The sequence below is a fragment of the Bos grunniens genome, chromosome 10, assembly GCF_055505025.1.
Source record: "Bos grunniens cultivar Pamir isolate PY7600 chromosome 10, Bosgru_T2T1.0, whole genome shotgun sequence".
In the NCBI taxonomy this organism is placed as follows: domain Eukaryota; kingdom Metazoa; phylum Chordata; class Mammalia; order Artiodactyla; family Bovidae; genus Bos; species Bos grunniens.
In genome coordinates this window covers 22,045,876-22,055,728 of record NC_141174.1, presented here as the reverse complement: position 1 = coordinate 22,055,728, position 9,853 = coordinate 22,045,876, and the positions used below count along the sequence as shown (strand labels likewise).

The following is a 9,853-nucleotide window of genomic DNA, read 5'->3' as shown; positions in this document are numbered from 1 at the left end:
TGGAATTGGGAAGAGATGCTAAATAGCATATTCGTCATCACGCATATGTGCTCAGTCGTGTCTGACTCTTCGCAACCCCATGTACTGTAGCCTGCCAGGCTTCTCTGTCCATGGGATTCTCCAGGCAAGAATACTGGAGTGGGTTGCCATTTCCTCCTCCAGGGGATCTTACTGACCCAGAGATCGAACCCCTGACTCCTGAAGCTCCTGCATTGCAGACAGATTCTTTACCTGCAGAGCCACTGGGGAAGCCCAAATAGCATAATATGATATAGTATTTCCAACATACATGCATAATAGATGTAAATAAACTTGAAAGCGTAGATAAGAGTACAATGTAGTAAAATTAGGAAGTGATATGTTTTGAGTGTGTGTTAGTTTAAAACTTTTGTTTTAGTGTAGTGTAAATGCGATTATTTGGAGAAGGCAATGGCACCCCACTGCAGTACTCTTGCCTGGAAAATCCCATGGACAGAGGAGCCTGGTGGGCTGCCGTCCATGGGGTCGCTAAGAGTTGGACACGACTGAAGCAACTTAGCAGCAGCAGCAGCTTTCTTTATAGTCCAACTCTCACATCCATACACAACTACTGGAAAAACCATAGCTTTGACTAGGCAGCCCTTTGTTGGCAAAGTAATGTCTCTGCTTTTTAATATGCTATCTAGGTTGGTCATAACTTTTCTTCCAATGAGCAAGGAGCTTTCATTTTATGGCTGCAGTCACCATCTGCAGTGATTTTGGAGCCTCCCCAAAAAAGTCTGTCACTGTTTCCACTGTTTCCCCATTTATTTGCCAGAAGTGATGGTACTAGATGCCATGATCTTACTTTTCTGAATGTTGAGTTTTAAGCCACCTTTTTCACTCTCCTTTTTCACTTTCATCAAGAGGGTCTTTAGTTCTTCTTTGCTTGGTGATGTCATCTACATATCTGAGGTTATTGATATTTCTCCTGGCAATCTTGATTCCAGCTTGTGCTTCATCCAGCCCAGTGTTTCTCATGATGTACTCTGCATATAAGTTAAATAAGCAGGGTGACAATATACAGCCTTGACATACTCCTTTCCTTGTTTGGAACTAGTCTGTTGTTCCATGTCCAGTTCTAACTGTTGCTTCCTGACCTGAATACAGATTTCTCAAGAGGCGGGTCAGGCGGTCTGGTATTCCCATCTCTTTAAGAATTTTCCACAGTTTGTTGTGGTCCACACAGTCAAAGGCTTTGGCATAGTCAATAAAGGAGAAGTAGATGTTTTTCTAGAACTCTCTTGCTTTTTCCATGATCCAGCGGATGTTGGCAATTTGATCTCTGGTTCCTCTGCCTTTTCTAACAGGTTTCTCAGGAGGCAGGTAAGGTGGTCCAGTATTCCCACCTCTTTAAGAATTTTCCAGTTTGTTAGAGGAGGAAATTGAGCAGGGAGGGAGGGTGTCCACCTTCTGCAGTGAGTCTGGATCTCGGAAATGTTAAAAAACAAAATTCAACCCAATAACTTTGAAGATCTAATTGACTTTATTCAATGGTTCAGGAATCAGGGAGAACCCCATCTAGCAACTATAAGGGCACTCAGAGGGGCTGTACAAAATGGAAGGTTTTTTACAGGAAAAAGGGTGGGGCAAGGGACCTATTGTTAAAAGAAATGAAAGTGGGGGCGGGGGGAGAAGTGCCAAGGGTTTTACTATGTAGATTGTTTCTTCTTCTCTTCGGGAATGGAGAGGGTCCCTGTGACAGATTATTATGTGACAGCTTCTCATTGGTGCCAACCAGAAAATTCCAAACTCGTTAAGATTACATTTATGGTAAAGATTGAAACTGCAATTGGGCTCGGTATTAAATCTAGCTTTGGAATCATGGGGTTTAGCACAAGTGACGCCATTTTGGGCCTGTGGGTTTTCTCTTTAACAGAACTTAGGGAGCAAAGAAGGCAGAACAAGGACAGACTTATGGAAAAGGAAGCAGCAGCGGTAATGCAGGCCCCAGAATGGGAGGGTTTCCTTGCTGCTGCTGCCAAGTCGCTTCAGTCCTGTCTGACTCTTAGCGACCCCACGGACTGCAGCCTACCAGGCTCCTCTGTCCATGGGATTTTCCAGGCAAGAGTACTGGAGTGGGGTGCCATTGCCTTCTCCAGGGTTTCCTTGGGATAGGTGTGTATGCTTGGTGGTGGACATTCTGCTTGCTTTGTTTGAACTACCTCAAACATTTGACTTGTTAATCACAGCACTTTTTTAGAGAAGCTAGCAGAATTGGGCTGGGTGAGAGACCCTGAGAACCTGCCTGACCCAAGTTGCAGCAGAGGCTCTGGGTCCAAGCCCAGACTCTGGCACTGCCTATCAAGTAGGAACGCCTCAACATTAATTGAGCACCTCTGAGACAAGTATTGTTCAAGACCCTGGGGCGCAAAGATATAAAATCAAAACTTTTTGTCATTAAGGGGTTATTCTCTGGTGGCGCAGTGATAAAGAATCTGCCTGCGCATAGAGGAGATAAGATTTCATCCCAGGGTTGGAAAGATCTCCTGGAGAAGGAAATGGCAACCCACTTCAGTATTCTTGCCTGGGAAATCCCATGGACAGAGCAGCCTGGTGGGCTTCAGTGCATGGGGTTGCAAGAATGGGACACGACTTAGCTACTAAAACAACAACAATAAAGCCCTGTAAACACAAGCAGAGGACTTATCTCCTATGGCCGCAGGGGGACCACCTATATATAGAGAGAGATGCTATAACTATAAAGTGCTCAAACTGGTTGCATACTGTATGTTGGAAAATAGCCCTGGGAGACAAAGCTCAGGCTGGGAAATAAAGCCAGGAGTGCGGCGGGGTACTATAGCCGACTCTGACAGCCCTCGCGCTGAACTTGTTTTCTGAACTTTGAGATCCGTTGCGTGCGTTTAGAATGCCGAGGAATCCCTTTTAGGAAAGCCTGTTAAAATAGATTTTTAACACTAACGGCTTAAACACTCCAGTCGTAGCCTTTTTGAATCAGAATGGCTGAACGAGGGACCCTAAATCTGCATTTTTACACCCCTACCCCCGGGACAATCTGACGCTGGTAGGCTTCGCAACAACAACAAAAACAACAGCTTAGCGACGGGCCTGAAGAGAGATTCCTAAGTCCTAAGCTAAGGCAGCAGGAACGAAAGCGCCTAGTCGACCGGAGAGCAAACCAATCCTTTGCAAATAACAGTACTCCAAAAAAATAAATCCTAGCCGAATAATACAAATAATAATACAAACAATAAGAGCAGAAGAACTGAGAGGCTAAGCGCAAAGCCGTCGCAGTCAGCCCGCAACACCTCCTCCCAGTCTACTCTGGCGGAGTCGGCGTGACGGTCCCTTTAAGAACTCCCTTTCTTCCTCTGTCTCGCCTGCCGCGAGGCGTGAGGCGTGCGGGCCGGCCGGCGGCGCGTGCGTGCTGGCAGCCGTCTACCGGCCGGGCCTTTTCCCCAACGGGACGATCGCTGCGGCCGACGCCGGCGCTCGTTACGTGCGCGCGCGTGGCCCCGCCCCTCGCCCGCCCCTTCCCCTCCCCCCTCCGTGGCCTCCCCCGCCCGCGCCGTACAGCTGGCCCAGTGACGCGAGCACTGCCACTGCTGCCGCCGCGGTGTTCCATTCTCCTCAGCCGGCGACAGCCTCGTCCCCCTGCCACCGGCCTCCTCCTCACGCAGCGCCGGCCAGACGACGGCACGCGCGCGGGGGCTCGCCTAGACCCGAGAGGGCTGCGGGCGCGCGCGGGCGACGGAGCGGATCCCAGCGCCGCGGAAGCTGCGAGCGCCCCCCTCCCGGAGGTCGCCGCGCCGTCCCCCCGGTGAGTTGTCACCGCGGCCGGGGGCGCGGCGCGGGGCCGGGCATTGTGTCACAGGAGCGCCCGACCGGGCCGGCTGTCAGGGGCGCGGGGCCGGCGCGCACAGCCCAGGAGGGGGACGGCTTGGGGAGCCCGGGCAGCCGCCCCGAGTCGGCTGCTGTCCGCGCTTCCTGGCCCGGCGCCCCGGGGTGTCACCCCAACTCCCCGGGCGGCGAGCCCCGGTGCTTGGCGTGGGCCGGGAGGGCTGGCGGGGTGGGCTGTGTGCCGAGGCCGGGAGGAGCACCGACCGGCAGGCTTACGGCCGGGAGCTTGGTGGCCGGGACCGGGGCGCGCTGCCCAGGGGCCTCTCCGGTCGTGCGGGGTCGCGCTCCGGACCGGAGTTCAGGGTGGAGACCGCACTTTGCAGGTCGCAGGAGAGGAGGTAGGCAGAGGCTTTCTTTTCTTTATTACTTGTTAACCGTTTTCGCGTCAGGGCCAACGAAAGCGGCGGGTCCCGAGCTGGGGCAGGGTCGGCTTAGCGATGGTGGACTTCGCAGGACAACCTTGGAGCCGAGGTGTGCAAGCCCCGGAGCTTCATGGAGCTCCCGCGTCTCGTCTGGTCTTTAATCTCAAAACTTCATTATTATCCGGGCTGAGACGCACCGAAACCACTTCCTGTTTGTGTATGTAGACTTTTTTTTTTTAATTTCTGGTTTTTAGAAGCTCCAAATATTGGTGTCGGTCTGACCCTCCCACAGGGTTGTGACTGTGGGGGCAGCTGAAGTGGGAAAAGTTACCCCGTAAGGGAGGTCAGGAGAAGGAGGTGGTTTGGGGCACCGTGAGACCCAGGAGAAAAGCGTTGAAAACACATCTTTAGCTGGCTCGAGGGAAGTTCAGCAAGGAGGCCTGATGCTGCTGTTCCCATAGAATGTCCTCTGGTGGTAGGTACTTCCTCCGGCTATTTCTCAGATCACTTGCATCCTTATTTCTTTTCTCCAGGGTACACATTGATGGTATGTTTGCACAACATTCGCTTGTTCATACATTCTTTCTTTTCTTTAGTTTCACGAAAGTTTTTGTGATATAGGATATATGCCAGGCACTGTGTGCTAGGTATTCGGGTTACTGCAGTGAATAAGACAGAACCCAGCCATTCCTTACAGAGTTCACAGTTTTTAAATCAACTCATTTTGGATTATGTTGTTAATTTTCACTGGTGGCCATTGCTGCTTAAGGAAGTTCTGCCCAGTGTGTTAATAGGGGACAGTACTGGTACAAGACCTGATAAATAGAAATCCCTGTCCACAGAGTGGCTTTTTGGATACTGTAGTAGAAGTGTTCTGTGAAACCAAACCTCACCTACAGCTAGATGGGGCAGGTCCCTGATCAGAGTAAGACATCCCAGGGCTCCCCCACCGCCACCACCACCACCCTGCAGTGCTTAAACCCTCAGAGCAAACCCTTTGTCAGATGGCAGAGTTCAGCTTATTTGCTTGAGGCTTGCCTGCTCAAAGGTCAGAATTTGGGCAGATAGAAACGAAAGGAAGAAAGGTAGAATGAGCTATTACAGATGCAGGCTGGCAGACGATGAGCCCTCAGCACTTTGTCTGGTCTCCTGGCTGGTCTCCATCATGTGGTGGTTGAACTTGTGCTGTCATGTAATGGTCTCTTCGTAGGGGATTTCCTCCCTTGCGATGGCCAGGGCAGCAATCTCTATAGCTTCCTCCCCACCCCCCATAACACATGTATGCACCCTCCAAAGGGAATTATTCACCTGACTTCTTAAAAGGAAGAACGTATTTTAAGTTTACTGCTACTCAGCATTATGCATTTCCATCCTCCAGGAAAAAAATTTGCCTTATGTTTAAAATGTTTCCTTGTTCTCTTTTTCCACATTCTTAGCTCTTTGATAACCAGATAACTACTGGTATCTGTCTGTGGCCCAGAGAATTATAGTACTGTGTCTTGGAAAAATTCGTGAGTCATGTAATCTTCCTTATTTCTGTTCCAAAACAGTTGAACTGGGGAGAATGTCTTGAGCAGAGCCTCTTGCAGGCGGAGAAGGAAGGCCAGAGAGCACATGTCCTCGTCTTCCTCTCTAGTTCTCCGTTTACCAGGGGGCGATTTGCAGAGAGGGACATGATGCCTGTGTCCAGGCCTGACATGCCCACTTGGAGGCCTGAATGTCTGCAGACCCACCAGGCCCAGTTGTGTAATTGCCATGCAGGAAGCACTTTCCTGAGCTCCTGAACTGACATGTGATCTCCTAGTGAAAGCTGACTAGCAGGATTCCTTTTCCCTCTTCCATTCTCCTGGACAGTAGGGAAGTCTTGTCTGGGGGTATTCCCTCAGGCAGTAGGAGAAACAGGAGAAGGGACAAGGAGAGGGAGAAGCCCAGTGCCTTTTTTGTTTTTAACTTTGCAGGCAGATACTACTGTGGTGCAGACTTGAGTGCAAATTTGCTTCTTGGGTTAAGAGTAAGCATTGGGACGAATGCTTGTATGTTAATAGAGACTCTTTCTCCTGGTCGAGATGGCTTCAGGCTAGGGTCCACTCACATATCCAACTGTGGTGAGGCTTCACTTAATGGAATGAGTTTTAAAAAAATTAATATTCTTAAGTTACATTGCCACATTGCAGGAAACTTGAAACTAGAGCAGTGAGAAATAAGGCCCATGATATGCCAGTGTTGTTTCCTTATTGGTTGGAATGAAGGCTGCAGCTCGAGGCTGGGGCTGGGGGATATGTGATGGGTGTTGGAAGCTGCTAACAATTATGGATCTGAGACCAAAGAAGCAGTCTCAGGACAGCTCAAGGACCATCCTTGAGCATCAAGACACGTTCACTCCTGCCCTGGCTAGGATTCATGGCAGCAGCCGTTCTACCCTTAGATGGCTATGAGTTCTGGTGTCTCTTTGTAAAATCTTTATCAGAAAAAGTAGAGATGCTGGAAAGAGGCACCTCAGACAAAGGCTAGGTTTTAGCAGCAGAGTCTGTGGGCACCTACGGATGTTTCCCTTTTCTTGTGCTCACCTGTGTCTGTGGTGCTGGCCTTTTTCTTTCCCTCTTAGTTCCTTGGCCTAGAAACCGGCAGGATTCCTCCATTTGCTGTCTGATCGTCTGGTTCATACCTGAGTGTGGAAGTCTCCACTCCTTTGGTAGACTTTGCAGTGGTGCTGAGCTGGGTTGCTGCAGCTGTGGAAGGCCACCTGTGCTGTCGTCAGGGCTAGGGGACGGTTGAGTCTCTGTGAAGGTGCTGGTACAGCAGGAACAGGAAACGCAGCTACCATGGTGAAAACTAAGTGGGTTTCACAGACTCTATTGTTGCCTGTGATGTATTCTGCCTCCCTGACTCTTCCATTTCAAAAGAGGAAAATAGCCACCCTTGAAACATCAGAAGCTGCGTGCCAAGAATTCATGCAGTCCTCCAGAAACAGGATATTATTGAAGCATTTTTCTCAAGCAGAAACAGATGTAGTTCCCTGTTAGTGTCGCCAGTGTTAGTGGATCCTTATAAAATTACCTGATAGCAGTGTGCCCTTAAGTGTACCCCCCAACACGTATACAAGCATTATTATTATTATTATTTTTTTTGGCAGAGCCTCATTACTTAATCTGGGGAAAGTTAGCCTGGGATTCCTGATCAAAGTTAGCCTGGGTTTGTAGATGCAGAAGTTGTGACTGACAGTTCCTTATTACTCAAGAGGATCTTGTGTGGTGAAAAATTTGATGACTCAGGATTCTTTCCTCCTGTAGTTGGTGATTGAACACAGAACTCAGGGAAGAGACACAGATAGGGGTTTTTTCCCCAATTTACCCTTTCTTTCTGTCCTTTTTTTTTTTTTGTGGAACACTTCACGAATTTGCATGTCATCCTTGCGCAGGGGCCATGCTAATCTTCTCTGTATAATTTCAGTTTTAGTATGTGTGCTGCTAAAGCACTCTTTCTGTCCGTTTTTAAGAAGGGGAAAGTCTAATCTTTCCAAATCCAGCCTCCTGCCAGCAGTGACTTGCCTTCATTCACAGAAGTTGAAGACTAGAGTGTAAATTGCCCTATATGTAGACTCTTCTTGCTGAAATTTTGGCTAGACTAGGCTAATGATGCGAAGAACTGACTCATTGGAAAAGACCCTGATGCTGGGAAAGATTGAAGGCAAGAGGAGAAGGGGACGACAGAGGATGAGATGGCTGGATGGCATCACTGACTCAATGGACATGAGTTTGAGTAAGCTCCGGGAGTTGGTGATGGACAGGGAAGCCTGGCATGCTGCAGTCCATGGGGTCGCAAAGAGTCAGAAACAACTGAGCAACTGAACTGAACTGAGGCCAATGAAACATGCTTCTGGGAATGGGAAAGGAGTATTCATCCCTTTCTTCCTTCTTTGGGTTATTCTTAGTTGATCTCAGTAAACTGAGTTGATGGGAGTTTAAAAAAGAGAACTTGAAAAAGAGAACAAGGTGGTTTTGCTTATTTTGCATTTTAAGTTGTCAAGACAAACTGAGGGGAGAGGGGAGACTGAGGCTTTTTTTTTTTAAATTGTTAATATGCTGGGACAAGATTACAGAAGACTTGGAAAATAGAGGAGGGGAACCACTGTGATTCTACCATGCTAACACAAACATCGTGTCCATGTATGTATTCTGTGGTAGTCCTGTACATTCGATTTTCTATTTCTTTTTATCATCCAACATTACAGCATAAACATTTTCCTGTAATGACACATAACTTTTATAATTATTTTTAGTGGCTTTATAAAATTCCGTTAACTAGATCAGCTGTGATTTAAATACCCTTTTTTATACATCTGCTTCCCCGGTGGCTCAGATGGTAAAGTGTCTGCCTGCAATGCGAGAGACCTGGGTTCGATCCCTGGGTCAGGAAGATCCCCTGGAGAAGGCAGTGGCACCCCACTCCAGTACTCTTGTCTGGAAAATTCCATGGACAGAGGAGCCTGGTAGGCTGCAGTCCATGGGGTTGCAAAGAGTTGGACACGACGGAGCAACTTCATTTTTTTTTTTTTTTCATTCATTTTATACATCTAGATTATTTCTAAGTTGGCTCAAGGAGATTTTTTTTTTGGAGGGTGATTTTATTTTGTCATGACATTTTTAAAAGACAACTTTATTGAGACATAATTTATATATCATAAAGATCATCCATTTCAAATGTACAAGCAATGGATTATACTATATTTAGCATTGTCCAGCGATCACCATAATCTAATCTAATCTAATCTTAGAACATTTTCATCACCTCCCAAAGCAACTCCATTAGTAATCACTCCCTATTTCTCTACAATTCCTCTGGTTCAGGGGTACCACTAGTCCACTGCTCTATCTGTAGTTTACGTATGAGGACATTTCATTTGAATAGAATCATATATTATACAGTCTTTAATGATTGCCTTCTTTAATTTAGCATAATGTTGCTGAGGCTTATCCATGTTGTAACATATGTCACTACTTCATTCTGCTTTATTGCTGAATAATCTGTTGTATAGATATACCATATTTTGTTTATTCATCAGCAGAAAAACATTTGGGTTGGTTCTGTTTTGGTGATTATGAATAGTGCTGCTATGAACTCATGGTTTTTGTGTAGGCATAGATTTTTTAATTTCTCAGGGAATTATTTTTAAAGCTGCATCTGTATTTTTATTTTGGATTTAATGTTCTACTTGGTTATGTTGTTTGTTTGGGTAAGAACAGTATAGTGAGATCTCTTGTCGAAAGATGTTGAAGGTATTGCCCTGAATTTAAGAAGAGGTGCTCTATCTCTCTGTCTATATCACATATTTAAGAAGTTTGAACTCTCCAATAGCATTGTTTCCAGGTCTTTGGTGCAGAACTTTATAAACAGTAGTGAGAGCTAATAGATGCAATAGTGCTTAAATTCAGTGCACATGTACTGCTACTTTAAAAAAAAAAAAAAGGGAGCGGGGAGAGGGGTGGGGTGGTGGTTTAGCATGAAGGCTCCCAGTTCTAAATCACATCATCATGTCTTTTGGAAAGAGAGTTACCATGAACCCCACAGAGCCTTCCTTATCAATGTAATTTATAGTTCTCAAAAGTTTTTCC

At 47.1% G+C, this 9,853-nt stretch overlaps 1 protein-coding gene and 1 non-coding gene across 11 annotated transcripts in view; one reads left to right on the top strand and one right to left on the bottom strand.

Annotated features, from left to right (window-relative positions):
* The first annotated feature begins 881 nt into the window (after positions 1 to 881).
* SUSD6 (sushi domain containing 6) overlaps positions 882 to 9,853 on the top strand; it is a 98,993-nt gene continuing 90,021 nt past the window's right edge. For 6 of the 10 annotated variants that reach the window (XM_086320033.1, XM_086320034.1, XM_086320040.1 and 3 more), the window contains exon 1: positions 882 to 3,799. The gene's annotated coding sequence lies outside the window, so the exon portion shown is untranslated. Of the gene's footprint in view, positions 3,800 to 3,849; positions 4,218 to 4,268; positions 4,459 to 9,853 lie in introns of those variants that run through there. The other 4 variants (XM_086320036.1, XM_086320035.1, XM_086320039.1 and 1 more) reach the window with 3 other exon arrangements.
* Positions 7,615 to 7,717, bottom strand: LOC147364104 (U6 spliceosomal RNA). The gene has a single exon (XR_015135653.1). It is a non-coding gene; the product is annotated as a U6 spliceosomal RNA (small nuclear RNA).